Source organism: Schistocerca nitens, chromosome 1 (assembly GCF_023898315.1).
Source record: "Schistocerca nitens isolate TAMUIC-IGC-003100 chromosome 1, iqSchNite1.1, whole genome shotgun sequence".
Classification (NCBI taxonomy): domain Eukaryota; kingdom Metazoa; phylum Arthropoda; class Insecta; order Orthoptera; family Acrididae; genus Schistocerca; species Schistocerca nitens.
In genome coordinates this window covers 1,090,973,985-1,090,993,612 of record NC_064614.1, presented here as the reverse complement: position 1 = coordinate 1,090,993,612, position 19,628 = coordinate 1,090,973,985, and the positions used below count along the sequence as shown (strand labels likewise).

The window sequence follows — 19,628 nt, the reverse complement described above, 5'->3', positions numbered from 1 at the left end:
ATCGTTCGACACGAAAAGTTGTTTACTTTGCTTATTTTCAGTCGCTATTGTCGTATGGTAGTATTCGGGGTAACTCTTCTCATGCTAAAAGGATATTTTTGGCTCAGAAACTGGCAGTTCGGGCAATAAGTGGTGTTAGTTCACGAACCTCTTGTCGACCTCTGTTCACGAGTCTGAGTATTTTGACATTGGCCTCTCAATACGTATATTCCTTATTGTCGTTCCTTGTTACAAATATTAGTTTATTCTCAACAATAAGCAGTTTTCACTCGGTTAATACTCGGCAGAAATCAAACCTGCATTTGGATCGGACTTCCTTAACTCTTGTGCAAAAAGGTGTCCAGTATATTGCTGCGTCCATTTTCAATAAGCTGCCACTCGAATTCAAAAATCTTAGCAGTAATCCACGCGCTTTCAAATCGAAACTGAAGAGTTTCCTAATGGGTCACTCCTATTCTGTCGAGGAGTTCCTTTAAAAATTAACCTGATTTTTATTGTATTGCTGATAGCGTTTACTTAAACTTATGGACTGACTTTTTTAACGTTCATGAACATTTATTTTTATCTGTTGTTGCATTTCTGTTGTAATTTCATGTACTGACACGTCCCATGACCTTGGAGATTTGCTCCTCAATTTGGTCCTACGGAACTTGACGAGTAAATAAAAATAAAATAAAAAAGGGCGTGGACGTCACACGCTGATAACACGAGTCAACACGACACTACAGTTACCTAATGCCTTACTCTGTTCGTCAGCAGTTGCGAGACAACGTTGAAATGGTTTGTGTCCTCCTTCTCGGTCTGAGGCGTCTTGTCACGGTTCGCGGGGCTCCCCCCGTCGGATGTTCGGAGTCCTCCCTCGGGCATGAGTGTGTGTGTGTTGTCCTTAGCGTAAGTTAGTTTAATTAGTGTGTAAGTCTAGGGACCGATGAACTTAGTAGTTTGGTCCCACAGAACCTTACCACAAATTAAAATTGCTTCTCCTTCTCTTCACTTTTTTTCCTCCTACTCCCCCTAGATCTAGAAATCATCACCCGTGCTTAACTCAGCTTGCCCTTTTCTTGCACGATATCCTGTAAATCGTTGATGACGCGCAACAGACAAATTCCATCGTAACAGACAGATTCCATGTTCATATAAAAAAGTGTCCATAAATTATCTGTACAACGTAATACCTTAATAATTTTAAAACTATACTAGATATTAACAAATGGTTTTCAGCCAGCTAGTGATAAGATAACTCAAAGTTTTTATAACTTCTAGGTGAAGCAATTTTGACACAAAATTCAACTACAAAGACTGATACAATAAGGTCAAATCTGAGTGTGCGACCTTCTTCATGCACACGACGTCCGGTACTGAAGTGCAAGGAAACTGACGAACACGGTATGGAAAGCAACTGCCGTCTCGACTACCTATTCGGGCTTGGCATACGTCATTTATGGAAACAGGTAGTGTTTTTCATAAAAAGGGTGCGGTTCGCCCATCTGTTTCAGACGCCGAAGTGGACAAGGTATGGCAGGCGTTTTCAAGGAATCCCACAAAATCGGAGCGTATGGTGGCTAGAAAGCTCGACGATCAACTATGGACACTGTCTTGCGTAAGGGGTTATGGCTATATCATTACAAGGTGCAGCTGCTTAAATCTTAAAGCCTACAGATAAACCTCAGTTGACACAGTTTGCAGTGGATTTGCTACCCAATATTGACGCAAAGAACGACTTTTTGGAAAAGTTTGTTTCTTCGATGAGGCAACATTTCATGTATCACGCAAACTGAACTGCCATAACGTTCGTATTAGGGGTTCACAGCATCCTCATGTTGCACTTGAAATGGAAAGAGACAGTCCCACGGTCAATGTTTGGTGGGGAATGTCGCACAATTGCCTCAGTGATCCGTAATTTTCATCGGGTCTGTCGTCAGCGGTGGTGTTTCCCTAGACATGCTACAACATTCTGCTGTGTCACAGTTGGAACACCTGCAACCTGATGTCATATTCCAGCAGGACGGGGTATCACCTGCTGGTCCCTAAATGGCCGACAGTTTCTAGATAGGTGGACAGGGCGAGATGGTCCAATTCGATGTCCGCCGCGATGCCCTGACCTCACAACGCTAGACTCCTTCCTCTGGGGTTTTGTAAAGGGTCTGGCGTATTGAACCAAGGTTAGACACCTACAGGACTCGATGGCACGCATTCATAATCCGTTTGATCATGTCTCCTTGGAGGTCTTGAATCGTACGTGGAGAGACTAGACCAGGGCCGCACAAACACGGAAAACCGCACGCGTGCAAAGCGAGGTGCAGCGAGTGCCTGCACAGTGCATCGGTTCGAGTCGGCATACTTCGCCTCAACTCGGCTTCCTAGGTGAGGCCGACGCTGTGCGCTGACGAATGCACTGCCAGACGGCTTAGTCAACATTGGAATACGTAAGCGCAAGACAATTACCGGAATAATGAAACCATCTGCTCCAAAAAAAGGGAAAATTGCCGAAAGTCAATTTAAACCGGAATGGGAACTCTCCTACTTTTTTGGGTGTTGTGTCGATAAAGCCAAATGTCTAATCTGCGGTACACTAATTACGTGTGTCAGAAAATCGTCTATTGAAAGCCACTACATTAAATTGCATTCAGAAAAGTATAGTGGTGTAACAGGGGATGCCAGAGAGGAAGAATTACGGAAGTTGCAAACTCTTGCAGAAGAGAATTCTGTATCTACAAACGAGGTTTTTTGCAAGTACTTTAGCAAGTATATTTTGGTTAAAGGTCATGCGAAACGAAATAACATTTGTTTAGATTCCTTAGTTTTCGTTTTCGCATAAATTGTTTCTAACATCTTTTTTCTCTACTTTAGAGTGAAGAAGATGAGGGGTGTTGCGAAAAGACTCTCAGAGCTAGTTACAAAGTTGCAAGAGCTGGGAGGCCATTTACAGACGGGCCATTAATAAAAAACATTATGTTGGACGTAGTAGAGACAATGAATGCCACATTAGCTCCCGCGTACAGCAGAATACCACTTTCCAGAATGACAATACATCGGAGAATCAACGACATTGCTGAGAATTTGCATGAATAACTGGCAGCCAAAATTGAAAACTTCCTAGCGTACTCCATCGCACTTGATGATTCCACGGATGCTGAAGACATGGCTCAGTTAGCAATATTTTTGCATGGCGTGGACGACGACCTACATGTAACGGAAGAGCTCCTGGATATGATTTCGTTGAAGGACACTGTTACAGGGGCGGATATTTTAGCAGCTGTTGAAATGGCAGCTGAAGGAATAGGACTCCCTTGGGAGAAGCTGTTTTCCGTAACCACAGACGGGGCACCAGCAATGTGCGGTAAAGCAAAAGGGTTTATTAGCCTACTGCGGAAAAAAACATGCCGAATTTACCTTCCGTTCATTGTTTTGCACGCCAAGAGGCTCTTTGTGCGAAAGTTATCGGTCTTCAAGATGTGATGAAGGTAGTGGTGCGTATCGTGAACTACATTCGTTCTCATGGACTCACTCATCGTCAATTCAAAGAATTTTTGATTTCCTTTGAAGAGGAGTATCCAGATATTCCCTACCACGCTGAGGTGCGCTGGCTGAGCAAAGGGAAAGTGATTTCCCGAATTTTTCGACTACGCCACATTGTGACTCAGTTTTTGGAGACCAAAGGACGTCCGGAGCCACTTTTTCATGACCCTGAATGGGTAGCTGATTTAGGATTTTTAGCAGACATTATGGCTCTCCTAAATGATTTAAGTCTGAAACTCCAAAAAGAAAACAATCTCATCAACGATATGATCAGCAAAATAAACGATTTCCAGTATAAACTGAAGCTCCTCAAAAACAACCTTTCAGAGAAAAATACGCAACACTTTCCTGAACTAGGTAAGCGAGATATAAATTGTACCTTTATTAAAACAGAATGATTTTTATAACCGCTCTAATCAAAACGGTACTATGTTTTTGTTTGAGAGCATCTGTGCAGGAAGGAGCGCGCTTTGAAAAATACGTCGAGGTGCTACAATCCCTTGAAAATGCGTTTAACGACCGATTCCAGGTAATGTGCCGGTATATGACATACAGCTAAATAAAGGAAATTGCGTTACATATGCAAGTGTAACATTACATTAAAACCAATAGTACACATTACATGTTTATTAAAATCTATCGCATTTTAGTACTTCGAAACAACGGCTTACATTACTTTCATTTATTAACATTGGCTTTGTTATTGTTTCAGGAAATTACCTACCTGCAGCAAATTCTCGATGTTTTTGTGAAACCTTTTTCGATGGATATTGAAAGTGCGCCTTCAGATTTACATTTCGAACTAATTGATTTGCAAAGCTATGTTCACCGAAAGGATGTGTTTTACAATACAAAAGGTTTGCTCCAATTATGCCAGAATTTGCCGAAGGAAGAATTTCCCACGTTACACAGAGAAGCAGCGAAGATTATTTCTATGTTTGGTTCCACGTGTGTATGTGAAAGGCTTTTTTCTGTTTTGTCTTGTACAAAAACTAGATTGCGTGCGAGTATTTCTAATTGTAATTTAAAAAATTCTCTCAGAATTAATGTCAGCCAATCTCTTGTTCCAGATCTTAGTAGCATTATTGCAAATAAAATAAAGAGCACATAGGAAGATAAAAAATGGCTCTGAGCACTATGTGACTTAACAGCTATGGTCATCAGTCCCCTAGAACTTAGAACTACTTAAACGTAACTAACCTAAGGACATCACACAACACCCAGTCATCACGAGGCAGATAAAATCCCTGACCCCGCCGGGAATCGAACCCGGGTAACTCGGGCGTGGGAAGCGAGAACGCTACCGCACGACTACGAGATGCGGACACATAGGAAGATACATTTGTGTTAAAACCAAATTCAAAATTGTTCCCATTACAGTAATTTTATAAATCTCTTTTGTACCGGTACACCAAACTAAGCTCTCCACCTAGTGTACATTAGTATTTGGCAAGGAGGAAGACAACAGGGTAAAAGCTTTGAAACAGTTCGAGACAGGCGGCGCGAGCGACACAAGCTAAGGAAGTGGGAGGCAGCGCTGTTGCGCAAAGCCGAGGAGTGGGGGGGGGGGGGGGGGGGATCTGCACCGTCGTCAACATAGCGCAGCCGTCTACTGTGCGATGCACCGGTGCATGCACCTTCTGCGGCCCTGGATTAGACATTATACGTGCCACTAACGGAGCGCACATAGACGTGTATGAATGAAGAAACAAAATTTTATGAGTTATTTTATCATATGTTGAAAACCATTTGTTAATGTCTTGCATAGTTTTAAAGGTATTACAGTCTTAAGTTGTAAAGATAATTTATGGACACCCTGTGTTTCGGAAAAGCGTTCTACACAGTGCCCCAACGCAGGCTGTTAACGAATGTCAGAACATACGGAGCAGGTTCCCACATATGTGAGGGGCTCAAAGAATTTCTAAGCAATAGAACTAATTACGGTATCCCGGATGACGCGTTAGCAGTATCGTCCCACAGAGATGCGACAGGACTGCTCAAAAATGGCTCAAATGGTTCTGAGCACTATGAAACTTAACATCTGAGGTCATCAGTCCCCTATAACTTAGAGCTACTTAAACCTAACTAACCTAAGAACATCACACACATCCATGCCCGAGGCAGGATTCGAACCCGCGACCGTAGCGGTCGCGAGGTTCCAGACTGAAGCGCCTAGAACCGCACGGCCACACGATCCGGCGACAGGACTGCTCTTTTTCTTTATTTAGATAAGTTCTGGATAGGAAGATCAGCAGTCTGCGAATGCCCGCGATGACGGTGTAGTGTAAGGAAGAGTGTCGTCGTTGACAGACTGTAGGAGGATAAAAGATGACTTGGACTAATTTCTATTTGGTGTGATGTTCTAAACGTGGAAAGAAAGTAATGTCAGTTAATGCAGATAAGCACGAAAATCAATCCCGTATTGTTTAGAACACAGTGTCAGCATTGCGCTGCTTCATTCAATCTCAGCGATTAAATATGTAAACGCAACATTCAAAAACGAGATGAAATTGAATTAGCAAGTATAGTAGGTTGAAGGCAAGGCGAATGGTGGGCATCGGTTTTGCAGGAGAATTCCAGGAAAAATCTGTGAAGGAGAACGCCTATGAACACTTGTACGACACCTACTCTTGAATGGTTTTCGAATGTTTGGGATCCCCACCTGGTCTGACCAACACCTTCAACCTATTACCAGTAATCTTTCCGTCTATATAAAAAAGCTAAACCATTTCCTTCTCTGACTCTGCACAGTTTCTGTTCCTTTACCGCACAACATCCACCCCACTTGTCACTACTGATGCCACCTCCCTTTACACTTACACCTCTAATGCCCATGGCCTTGCTTCTATTGATCACTACCTCCATCATCCGACTGATCGCAAATCTACGACCTTCTTCCTGCTCACCATGACCGACTACATCCTCACCCACAGTTACTTCACCTTTGAAAGAATCACCTCCAAAAACAAATCTGTGGTACAGAAATGGACACCCACATGACACCGTCCCATGCCAACCTATTCATCTAGAGGAATCCTTCATGACCACCTAGAAACCCGTAGCCCTCACCTGGTTCAGATGCAATGATGACATTGTGATCTGGTTTGTGGGTGAAGACACACTATCCACATTCCTCCAAAACCTCAACAACTCCTCCCTCATTTGCTTCACCTTGTCCTCTTCAACCTAACAAGTCACCTTCTCGAGTTGATCTCCACCTCAAAGATGGCTACATCAGAACCTCCTTCCATATAAAATGTAAGAACCACAAGCAATACCCCCACTGCGACAACTGTCATCCATTCCATACCAAGAAGTCCCTTCCATATGGCATAGCCACCTGTGGCCATCGCATCCTTAGTGATGAGGAGTCCCTCTCAAAATATACCAAAGGTTTCACTGAGAGTTTCACAGACCATAATTCACCTCTCAACCTTGCATACAAACAGATCTCCTATGCCTCATCTCTCCAGCTACCCACCACATCCCACATTCCCACCAACTGGCCACAAAGAAGCACTTCCGTCATGACACAGTTATCCTTCGGCCTGTTACTTAAGAATTTTTAGCAAAACTGAGATTTTCAAACATTGTTTCAATACTACGTCGAGCTGATATAAAACATGATTCTGTTATTCATAGCCGCCGCTGTGGCCGAGCGGTTCTAGGCGCTTTAGTCCGGAACCGTGCTGTTGCTACGGTCGCAGGTTCGAATCCTGCCTCGGGCATGGATGTGTGTGATGCGCTTAGGTTAGTTAGGCTTAAGTAGTTCGAAGTCTAGGGGACTGTAACTTCAGATGTTAAGTCCCACAGTTCTTAGAGCCATTTGAACCATTTTTGTCATTCATAAAGAACTTTCGCATTTACCAATAATAACAGGAAACTCTTGCCTTTGATCACAATGAAAAACTTTCTGTTAAATACGAAAGAACAACAACAACTATGTATATTTTTTATGTTTTTGCATGTACACTTTGCTCGAATCAAAAGGAATTGCTTGGTTACATAAAAGCGCAGAGGTTAAGCGATCAGCTAATTTTTATTACTTATAAATTACAATTTATATTCAGTTAGGATATAAAATACACAATGGACTAACACTGAATAGTGCGCGGATCTAATTATGTGCCAGACAAACAACGAAAGAAACAAAAAACGAAGAAAAGTCGTCACTCCCATTCTCTCTCTCCACATTCATTTTTGTTTCTTTTCCTAGTAATACTACAGATACTCCCACTATTCACAACCTCATTTATGAAATGTGCTGAGTCGCAGTTTTGGTAGGGCACATCTCTAATATTAAAGAATGAGAAATTTTATCAAATTGCAGCTATCCTCGTGGCTGTCGCAGTCTTAATAATATGCAAGTAATTACCAAAGCGGGTGTAGAAGTAAGGTGACGTAACGCGGATTGTTCTGCGTACTACACGAACGCGATAGCTGGGCGAACCGGGCCGTTCTCCTGAACAGAGCAAGGTGGATGAAATTCCGACGTACCGGAAACAGCAGTCAGGAGCAGCTGCGCGTCGTGTGACGGGTTCGCACGCATTCCGCGAGCAACGCGACACAGGAGCTTCCCCACAATGGTACCCGGGGTCGGCGCTGCGCAGCGCGGAACGCAATTAAAATAATTCGTTAAAACAGTAGGTGGCGCGCGCAGCGGCCCCGACGCGGCGGTCGGAATCCGTTAATTGCGAGACATTAGCGCACGGCGCACCTCGCCGTTTTGTGCTCCGCTCCTCGTTAGGGAGCCGAGCAGCGTCGTCTCTGGCCGGGAACTACCTGGCACTGGCGCCACAGCACTGGCGCCAAAGCGCATCTCACCTGCAGCGAATTCCGCTCCCGAAATACCACCAACATTTTGCAAACGGCTGAAGAGATGCTATTGTAGCGGCACTCCACCTCACAAGCACTTCTCCGGAATACACACTGAAGCGCCGAAGAAACTAATATAGCCATGAGTATGCAAATACAGATATATCCAAACATGCATAATACGTCGCTGCGGTCGGCAACGCCTAACTAAGACAAGTGTCTGGCGCAGTTGTTAGATCTGTTACTGATGCTACACTGGCAGGTTCTCAAGATCCAAGTGAGTTTGAACGTGGTGGTATAGTCGGCGCACGAGCTATGGGACCCAACATCTCCGAGGTAGAGATCAAGAGGGAATTTTGCCGTAGGACCATTTCACGAGTATATCGTGAATCTAGTAAAACATCAAATCTCAGAGATCGCTGCAGCTGGAGAAAGATCATGCAAGAACGAGATCAACGACGACTGAAGAGAATCACTCAACGTGACAGAAGGGCAACCCTTCCGCCAGTTGCTTCAGATTTCAATGCTCGGTCATCAACAAGTCTCATTGTGCTAACCATTCCACGAAATATCATCGATACGGGCTTTCGGAGCCGAATACCCACTGGTGTGCCCTTGATGACTGCACGATTCAAAGCTTTTCGCCGCGCCTGGGCCCGTCAACACCGACATTGGACTGTTGATGACTGGAAACATGTTGCCTGGTCGCACGAGTTTCGTTTCAAATTCTATCGAGCGCATGGACCTGCACGGGTATGGAGACAAGCTCACGAATCCACGGACCCTGCATATCAGCGGGGGACCGTTCAAGCTGGTGGATGCTCTGTAATGGTGTGGGGCGTGTTCAGTTCGAATGATACGGAACTCCTGATACGTCTACATAAGACTCTGACAGGTGACACGTACGTAAGCATCCTGTCTGATCACCTGCATTCATTCACGTTCACTGTGCATTCCGACGGACTTCGGCAATTCCATCAGGACAATGCGACACCCCACACGTCCAGAATTGCCACGAACACTCTTCTGAGTTTAAACATTTCCGCTGGCCACCAAACTCTCCCGACATGAACATTATTGAGCATATCTGGGATGCCTTGCAATATGCTGTTCAGAAGATATCTCCAACCCCTCGTACTCTTACGGATTTATGGGCAGCCCTGCAGGATTCATGGTGTCAGTTCCCTTCAGCTCTATTTCAGACATTAGTTGAGTCCATGCCACGTCGTGTTGCGGCACTTCTGCGTGACCCTCAGTTTCTTTGACTCTTCATTGTAAAACGCTGATCCTCTGTATGTAGGCCTTCTGTGTAGGAGTCAGTAGAGTGATGCCTGCATTCGTCTTTCCCATACCGCATTCTACACTTGAAATACCAGTAACTGCAAACAATGTAAGCTATGCGTGTAAAGTGCCCCATGCTCTGCTCGACACCACAGCTTAATTGCATAAGCCGCGCTTCTCCTGTATGTATCAATTTGAGGCTGTGGTATTATTGCCAGTCTGCATCGTCCATGTACCAAATTCCGCCCTTGAAACACCAGTAACAAATCATAAATGCTGGAAGTACGCGTTTACTCCTCCTCATGATCACAAGTTCAAAATATAAAACGCTGTTTTCTTGTATATGATGACCCGAGAATTTATCTTACTTGTAACGTATTCTACATTTCAAGTAACAGTAATAGTTTATAAACAACGAAATCGATGCATATGAAGTTCCTCAATCTCTGCTCAGTATCACACCTTAAGCAACTAAAGAATGCTGCTCCCGTGACTGTATTTATCAGCACTGCTATAAAGGCGGGGAACAACGACTCCGTCGGTCTATAGCTGCCGAAGGGAACTACTTCACTTTGAAGGGGAAGACATTGTGGTTTCTATATATTAAAAAAAATAAAAAAACAAACTATGGTACATAAAAAAATCAGTCTCATTACTTGTTCCACACACCCCATAAGCTGTCGAGTGTGAAGGGTTAGTGGTAAAGAGTGTGTGTGGAAACTGAAAGGTTGCTGTACCGAATCCTGGTCGACCTTCGGAATCTTTCAGTCTGTCTTTAAGCAAGATTTGGAGTCCACGTTAACCTGTAGGTCCTTTTTCTCCTGTTGGATAAGTGGGGTAGGTTAGGGAGACACCAAGCTGCAGAAATAGTGTCCAATTGAAAGACTTCGACTAGGCCGTTATAATAATAATAATAATAATAATAATAATAATAATAATAATAATTATTATTATTATTATTACGTAATATGTTCATTGGTTTTATACATAACTGAGAGGATTTTTTCTTAAATGTTACAACAGCTACATTCTGTATATGTGTTCGTTAAGTAATTTGTCTAAATCACTACACAAAATGATCAAAGTATGAATAAATTTTATTATTGTGATAATTATTATGTTTATATTTATAGTGTTCCAGTCTTTCATGATCACAACCTCAAAATTTCAAACACTGTTCTCTTATATGCAGGACCTATGTATGTGAGGTCATCAACAACATCCACCCGTATCGCATTTGCAATAGAAGTACCAGTAACAGTTTATACATGGTGTACGTTACGCATGTAAACTGCTTCTGCCTCCTTCCCTCCCTCTTTTCTTCAATACCACAATTTGGAATGTAAGAAGCTGTTCTTCTGCATGTACTTATTTGAGGCTGTGATGTTAGTGCAACCGTGCATCTTTTCTGTGCCATATTCCCCATAGAACATACCAGAAACAAACAATTACGATGTCGATGACGGAAGTTCTGTGCTGTGCGTGGTTTTGCATACGCAATTCTGGAGAATTTCACATCTGTAACGTCTCGTGACTTTCTTTCAGCTTCCCCAGTACTCTATTTATACTGGAAGCGACATGGATGAGATGATACTCTCATTACTTCCTATACCAAAATAATTCATTCTGCAGTTTTCCCTCATCTTTCTTGTTTTGAATCAAATCTGTGGGAAAGCGCACACACTGCAGCAGTCAAAAGTATGTGTGAATACCTTATATTCACTTACACTTATAAGGTGAAAGAAGACTGTCAGTCTTAGAACATCACGTTTCTGTTGAGCTCTCTTTTTGGTTATCTATGGATTATTCTAATACCTTATTTTATGAATGTTAACAGTGACAGAACACAAAAAGGAAATTGGAAATTTGTGGTAAGGACTATGGGACCAAACTGCTGAGGTCATCGGTCCCTAGGCTTACGCACTACTTAATGTATCTTAAACTAACTTACTCAAAGGACAACACACATCCATGCCCGAGGGAGGACTCGAACCTCCGACGGTGGGAGCCGTGCGAACCGTGACAAGACGCCCAAGACCGCACGGCTATCCCGCGCGGCAACACAACAAGGAATGAAATATGGATTGTGTTACACATTTTTCCTCCACACTAGGTCATAGGGCTTCAAGGGTCTCGATATTCCGACCAGCCCGTCTAGCCTCGCGCATTATCACGACGTTTCCGGGATTCGGGGAGACTTGCTCCTCGGATCAATCCGCCCGGCGGATTGGCGGATTAACGACGACGGTAGGGTTGCCATCCGTTCCGATATATCGGGAGCGTCACTTTTATGGACCTTCTTTTCCCGATATTCCCATAGGACCCAATTTTGTGTCAATTTGGAAAATACGTTTACGAGCTTGACTCAAGTGCTGGAGTAATGTTATCTGTTTTTATATCAAGCATTTGATTGGATAACGCAATCTCAACCTCCAGATTCGGCGATCACTTAATATTCTAGAACTGACATGTAATTATATTTTCACGCAATTTGGGTGCATAGATCCTGAGAAATCAGTACCCAGAACAACCACCTCTGGCCGTAATAACGGCCTTGATACGTCTGGGAAATGATTCAAACACAGCTTGGATGGCGTGTACAGGTATAGCTGCCCATGCAGCTTTAACACGATACCACAGTTCATCAAGAGTAGTGACTGGCGTATTGTGAGGAGCCAGTTGCTCGGCCACCACTGACCAGACGTTTTCAGTTGGTGAGAGATCTGGATAATGTGCTGGACAGGGCAGTAGTCGAACATTTTCTGTATCCAGAAAGGCCCGTACAGGACCTGCAACATGCGGTCGTGCATTATCGTGCTGAAATGTAGGGTTTCGCAAGGATCGAATGAAGAGTAGAGCCACAGGTCGTAACACATCTGAAATGCAGCGACCACTGTTCAAAGTGCCGCCAATGCGAACAAGAGGTGACCGGGTCGTGTAACCAATGGCACCCCATACCACCACGCCGGGTGATACGCCAGTATGGCGATGACGAATACACGCATACGATGTGCGTTCACCGCGATTTCGCCAAACACGGATGCCACCATCATGATGCTGTAAACAGAACCTGGATTCATCCGAAAAAATACCTTTTTGCCATTCGTGCACCCAGGTTCGTCGTTGAGTACACCATCGCAGGTGCTCCTGTCTGTGATGCTGCGTCAAAGGTAACCGCTGCCACGGTCTCCGAGCTGATAGTCTATGCTGCTGCAAACGTTGTCGAACTGTTCGTGCAGATGGTTGTCGTCTTGCAAACGTCCCAATCTGTTGACTCAGGGATCGAGACGTGGCTGCACGATCTGTTATCGCGATAGACTACAATCCGACCTTTATCAAAGTCGGAAACGTGATGGTACGCATTTCTCCTCCTTACACGAGGTATCACAACAACGTTTCACCAGGCAAGGCCGGTCAACTGCTATTTGTGTGTCATAAATCGGTTGGAAACTTTCCTCGTGTCAGCACCTTGTGTGAATGCTCTGAAAAGCTAATGATTTGCATATCACAGCATCTTCTTCTTGTAGGTTAAATTTCGCGTCCGTAGCACGTCATCTTCGTGGTGTAGCAATTTTAATGGCCAGTAGTGTATGTATGTATAAACGACTGAAGATGAACAGGACATGTTCGAAACGCGTTGCATTATGTTAGATAAAGCATAAAATAAAAAGTGACTGGTAGCAGAAACTTGAAACAAATAATCAGATTAATATGCTGACCCCGTGAAGACACGGGTTATGGCCAGGAAAAAAGAGAGGAGACGGTCACTACATTTTTACATTTTAAATATTAAGACAATGACTTATTCTTGGTTTCAGATCACTCTGTACGTCAATAAGTACCGCATTGTTCGTAGTTCCCTACCTGTGGTGTGTCGCCGCTATTTCCGCTGCTGAGTTCGTCTTCCACGTGACATCTTGTCCCGCGGTTCCTGCTCTAATTTAATACAGGAATCAAGAAGATTCAATTACGCAGCGCCCGAGGGCGGTATTGTTGTAGCCATAGCAACGGCGGTGGGGGAGCCGCGACGCGAGCGAGGGGTTCGTCGACCGAACTAGGGCGAGGGCCGGCCGGCTTCCGTGTGAGGCGGCAACAATAAAGGAAACGAGCACAAGGGCCGCCACCGGCGCTGCTTGTTATTCCGCCGCGCTCTCGTTAATTTCCCGCGCAGGATAATTAAAAAATTAAAAGTTACCCGCGCAGACAAACAGCCCCCGGCGCTAGGGCGTCCGGCGGGCCGAGGCCAGCACGTGTCACGTGTAAACAGCCCTAATTAGCCCAGCTTTAGGCGGCTTTGCGATTGTGCCACCGACTGTCGTTACACCGCCATCGCTGGTTGTCGTTTGGTTATCAATGCGCCCTCGTAACGTCGCAGTTACCTCTGGTCTCCCTGGTATGCAGGGTGATTCAGTTCCCCCTACCATTGCTTTTATGCAACCCTCCCCCTCTGCTGGTTAGCAGTATCAGTTCCAGAAGAGACATACAATTTTATCGGTACAAATTTGTGGTGAAGCGAATAAAGTTTATGAAGAAAGTGCGAACAGCTGGTAGCATGAATTGAACCGAGTGACGGAAAAGCAGTGAGTCGAACTTTTAAGAAAGCCAAAAGCCAACTAGTAAGGTGGGGAGGAGGGTGCGCAGTAGGTACTTGCACACTACACTGAAAAAACAACACAAAATTGAAACAAATGTAACATAAATCATATGCATCTTCAGCACTAACAGAGCGCTGGACAGTTCTGTGTTCATATTAACACGAACTTCTGTTTTGTTCTTCTACATCTACATCTACATCCATACTCCGCAAGCCACCTGACGGTGTGTGGCGGAGGGTACTTTGAGTACCTCTATCGGTTCTACCTTCTATCCCAGTCTCTTATTGCTCATGGAAAGAAAGATTGTCGGTATGCCTCTGTGTGGGCTCTAATCTCTCTGATTTTATCCTCATGGTCCCTTCGCGAGATATACGTAGGAGGGAGCAATATACTGCCTGACTCCTCGGTGAAAGTATGTTCTCGAAACTTCAACAAATGCCGTACCGAGCTACTGAGCGTCTCTCCTGCAGAGTCTTCCACTGGAGTTTATCTTGAAAGGGTACAGTACCGCCCAACATCGAAAATAGGTACGAAATTCTTGTCAGAACAACACATTTTTTGTGTAAAAGTAACTCAATTTCAATTAATACAGCGAAGCCGGATACCAGTGTGGGAAAGAATGACAATTTATTTATTTAATTGATCACATGTGCACTCCCTCAAAATAAATCCCTACATCCAGTTTGGTGAGATCTGTGAAATGAATGAATGTATGGTCGTCTGCTAACCACAGATAGTGAATGGGAATATATGATCATCTTTGAGTCGATCCTTTGGCTACCTTTGGTGGGACCAAAGAGATGGAAGTTACCAGAGCTTTGAGCGTCTGAAAGGTGGCTGACCAATAAGGTAGCAAGGTGCTTCTCCCACTTCGACAGAGGTGCGAGAGAACCGGAATACGGCCATGTTTCGGCACTCTGGCGCTGAACCTTCTGCTGTAAAGACCCGTTTTTTTGTTGTGCTCCGTAATGAAAGTGTGGAGGCATGGTATGGATGTGGAATATTTAAGAGTAGTTAGAACTAATCATTTCTCTTTCCCAGGAACTTTTGTGGGGAAAATTACAAAGTGAGGCAGGTAATTTTTAAGGGGATTGTAGTAAACCAACGGTCACAATGAGTCCACGTGTAGTTATAAGTTGAGATACTAGCGTGTGTACAATAAGATGAAATATTTAAGAATTAATAGCGTGTGTACAATAAGCTGAAATATTTAAGAAATAGCGTGTGTATCATACGTTGAAGTATTTGAGAAATATCATTCCGTGTGACGCTAAGTTTAAACTCTGAGAGAGAATCAAGGTGAGTCGGCCGTTTTTCCAGCAACGCCACTTGGCTTGCATTGCACAGGAAGACGTGCGTTTATCTCCAGAGTTCACAGTAGGAAAGTAGAATTACAAAGTGGGGCAGTGTCGTGTGAAACTGGGATAGATATTGATTGAAGTGGGAAAGCGGAAAGTGATGATGTTGTAACAGTTCTTTGTGTTGTATTTCATATTGTTGTGTTGTATATGTCATGTAATTTGGGTATGTGTGTTTTGCATGGGGGTAGCAAGGTAGTTTCGAAAGATTTGGGGGTATGCCTGTTCCTTCTGTATCGCTCGATCTGGAGGAAAGTTTCGTGAGGATGATTGTGAGAGGCGAAGTGTGAGGTATAATAAAAGATCTACCATCCGATCCAGGGAGTGCACTGTTGCGGTAAATAGATTACGAGACCATAGTATCGAGATTCACTAACGTAAAGCCATGCCCACTGGGCGGAATTTTCTCCTGTTATATTGTTGTAGGTTGTAGAATTTGTGTGTTTAGGAATAAATCAAATAGTGAAAAGGAAGAGATTGGTGGCCTTTTTCATTAAATTGTATGTTGTCATAATATCCCGAATCTATATAAAAGCCGTTAAATCAAAGACAAAAAGTAAATGTGGTATTGCCAATGCGTAGTGTGCAGTCAGAGTTCTATAAATCACTGATAGTCAGATGCGTGTTTCCGTTGCGTATTATTCATACAGGAGAGTAATTTGTAACTAAATAGTAAGATACGAGAATTCATGTTACTCGATAAATTAAGGAAGAATCCACTCGCTTGGTAATCCACTCTTCTTGCAGGCCTGACTGCTTGATGCCACAGTATGAGAAAGGCCAGTGGGTGCCTCTCAATCTATCATCTCCTTAACGCTTTCGCGATTACTAAATGATCCTGTAACGAAGCGCTTTGCTCTCCGTTGGATCTTCTCTATCTCTTCTATCAAACCTGTCTGGTACGGATCCCACACTGGTGAGCAATATTCAAGCAGTGGGCGAGCAAGTGTACTGTAACCTACTTCCTTTGTTTTTGGATTGCATTTCCTTAGCATTCTTCCAATGAATCTCAGTCTGGCATCCGCTTTACCGACGATCAACTTTATATGATCATTCCATTTTAAATCACTCCTAATGCCTACTCCCAGATAATTCACGGAATTAACTGCTTCCAGTTGCTGACCTGCTATATTGTAGCTTAATGATAAAGGATCTTTCTTTCTGTGTATTCGCAGTACATTACACTTGTCTACATTGAGTTTCAATTGCCATTCCCTGCACCATGCGTCAATTCGTTGCAGATCCTTCTGCATTTCAGTACAATTTTCCATTGTTACAACCTCTCGATATATCACAGCATCATCCGCGAAAAGCCTCAGTGAACTTCCGATGTTATCCACAAGGTCATTTATGTATATTGTCAATAGCAACGGTCCTACGACACTCCCCTGCGGCACATCTGAAATCACTCTTACTTCGGAAGACTTCTCTCCATTGAGAATGACATGCTACGTTCTGTTATCTAGGAACTCTTCAATCCAATCACACAATTGGCTGATAGTCCACTTGCTCTTACTTTGTTTATTAAACGACTGTGGGAAACTGTACCGAACGCCTTGTGGAAGTCAAGAAACACGGCATCTACCTGGGAAAACGTGTTTATGGCCCCCTGAGTCTCGTGGACGAATAGCGCGAGCTGGGTTTCACACGATCGTCGTTTTCGAAACCCATGCTGATTCCTACAGAGTAGGTTTCTAGTATCCAGGAAAGTCATTATACTCGAACATAATACATGTTCCAAAATTCTACAAATGATCACCGTTAGAGATATAGGTCTATAGTTTTGCACATCTGTTCGACATCCATTCTTGAAAACGGGGATGACCTGTGCCCTTTTCCACTCCCTTGAAACGCTATGCTCTTCTAGAGACCTACGGTACACCGCTGCAAGAAGGGGGCCAAGTTCCTTCGCGTACTCTGTGTAAAATCGAACTGGTATCCCATCAGGTCCAGCGGCCTTTCCTCTTTTGAGCGATTTTAGTTGTTTCTCTATCCCTCTGTCGTCTATTTCGATATCTACCATTTTGTCATCTGTGCGACAATCTAGAGAAGGAACTACAGTGCAGTCTTCCTCCCTCTGTGAAACAAACTAAAAACTCTTTTCACTGGGAAATTACTAACAGGTAACAGAAGAACAGCCATCATTTGAGCATAATCAGTGAAGGGTGCTTTCTTATTCCTGAATCATTAGTGAATTTTGAAATCTCACGCCAAATTCAGATTTGAAGTAGCACAGTACGGGGCAATGCTTTCGTGTATTCCTCACTAAATTTTTGAACAGTTCTTGGTTTCTTAGAAGTGTCACTGGTCCCGATACCATCATCACACACATTTTGTTGAACCAGAAATTGCTTCATTGTTTATTTCAGAATCTTTCGAACATATGTAGACACGCGCGGAGAAACGGGCAAACCCTCATATGTAAAAGCTTAGAGATAAGTGTTGCCATCTACTGCTGGGTACAGGAACTATCAAAATTGACATTGGTCTCACCCTTACGTGATATTTAGGGGCGAGACCAATGTCAATGTTGATAGTTCCCGTACCCAGCAATAGATGGCAACACTTATCTATAAGCTTCTACATTTGAGGGTTAGCCCGTTTTTCCACGCATATCTTCACATTACCTCGAGACACGCTTTGTATGCAGTACAAGAGCATTCTATGTTAATTTGTTTACGAAAAATGCTATAAATACCTGTTATAATGTCACACACATACACACTATTCACTAAACAGAGCTTGACTCTAATATGTCGCTACAACAACACGAAGACACGTGCGCGGGAGCTCGCCAGGAAGAGCCACCAGTGACTAGCAAGATACATTCATACCCGGTTATATGTTACGAGAGCGAAGTCATATACCATACATGGTATTTGGTGTAATCAAACTTCTATGAGGGCCAGAAAAAGTACAAGTATACCAATTGTTGAAGAAAAATAGGAAAAGAAATACTGTCGAGGATTGGAGCTGTAAAGAATAATTTTCTCCTATGCCTCCTTTTGAGCACTTTACACGCTAACATTTATAAATCAACGAAAAATCGAAAAAATCATAATTTTTTCCATGTCGTTCGTGAAGTCGTAGTTATTCGAGTAAATTCGTAATTATTACGATTGATTCGTAACAGATGGCATCTATGAGAAAATATGCCTCGTATGATGTGTTCGGTGTAGACGAAACTGGACTTTCCTATAAAGTTTTCCTAAATCGCAGCCCGCTGATAAAAGGTGCCTAGTGTTACGGTGAAGCATGTAGCAAACAACGTTTAATCTTGAGTCATCGGTAAGTCCGAGAAACCGTGTTGTTTTAAAAACACTTTACTTTGCACCTAATCTCACCACAAGAAAGCTTGGATAGACGGCATATCATTACAAAAGTGGCTTCTTCGTTTGAACAGTCAAATTGTTGCTCTTCTTACATTGGCGGATGTACTGCCAACGTAACTAACATAAAGGTTCAGCTTTTTTCCACCAAACGCGATAAGCCGCCTTCAGCACTTGGACAATCATTGCTCTCATGACGAGAGCTTATCGCAAGCAACTTGTAAGAGCTGCAATTCGTCTTGCTGGAAATAATATTGCAGCCCCAAACTGGAATCCGCTTGACGCAATAAAAGTCATCGCAGCAGCACGGGACTCCGTATCGCTACATCATATACAGAAGTGCTATAACAGATCCTGGAGACATAGCAATGCTGAACATGTCCACGTGTTAGATGATGCGACCTCACCTGATGAATGGACAGTTCTGCAAGTCGTTCCGAACCCTGGGACTGGTTCTGAGGAATTCATTAGTGCACACGACGGTTTTTCTCCATGTGCTTGTGTTGAATATGATGTGCCAAAAGGTGACAGCGGTGCAAGAAGCACGAAAGTGAAGAGGAGAATAAAGATACCATTCCATCTACCCGTCAGGAGTTGTAGATTACAGTCTTGGACAGTTTAGAACGATCTTCTTCAACATCTGACATCACTGCTTGGTTTACTGAACCTACAGTCACAACAGGTGAAATTACAAGATATTTTTGTTCCCGTAAACGTTACCGAACCATGCC

General features: G+C 43.5%; 1 protein-coding gene across 1 annotated transcript in view; it reads right to left on the bottom strand.

Moving 5' to 3' along the window:
• Window positions 1-19,628, bottom strand: part of LOC126230276 (zinc finger protein 541-like) — a 689,355-nt gene that overhangs the window by 35,297 nt on the left and 634,430 nt on the right. The gene's annotated exons all lie outside the window — the stretch shown is intronic.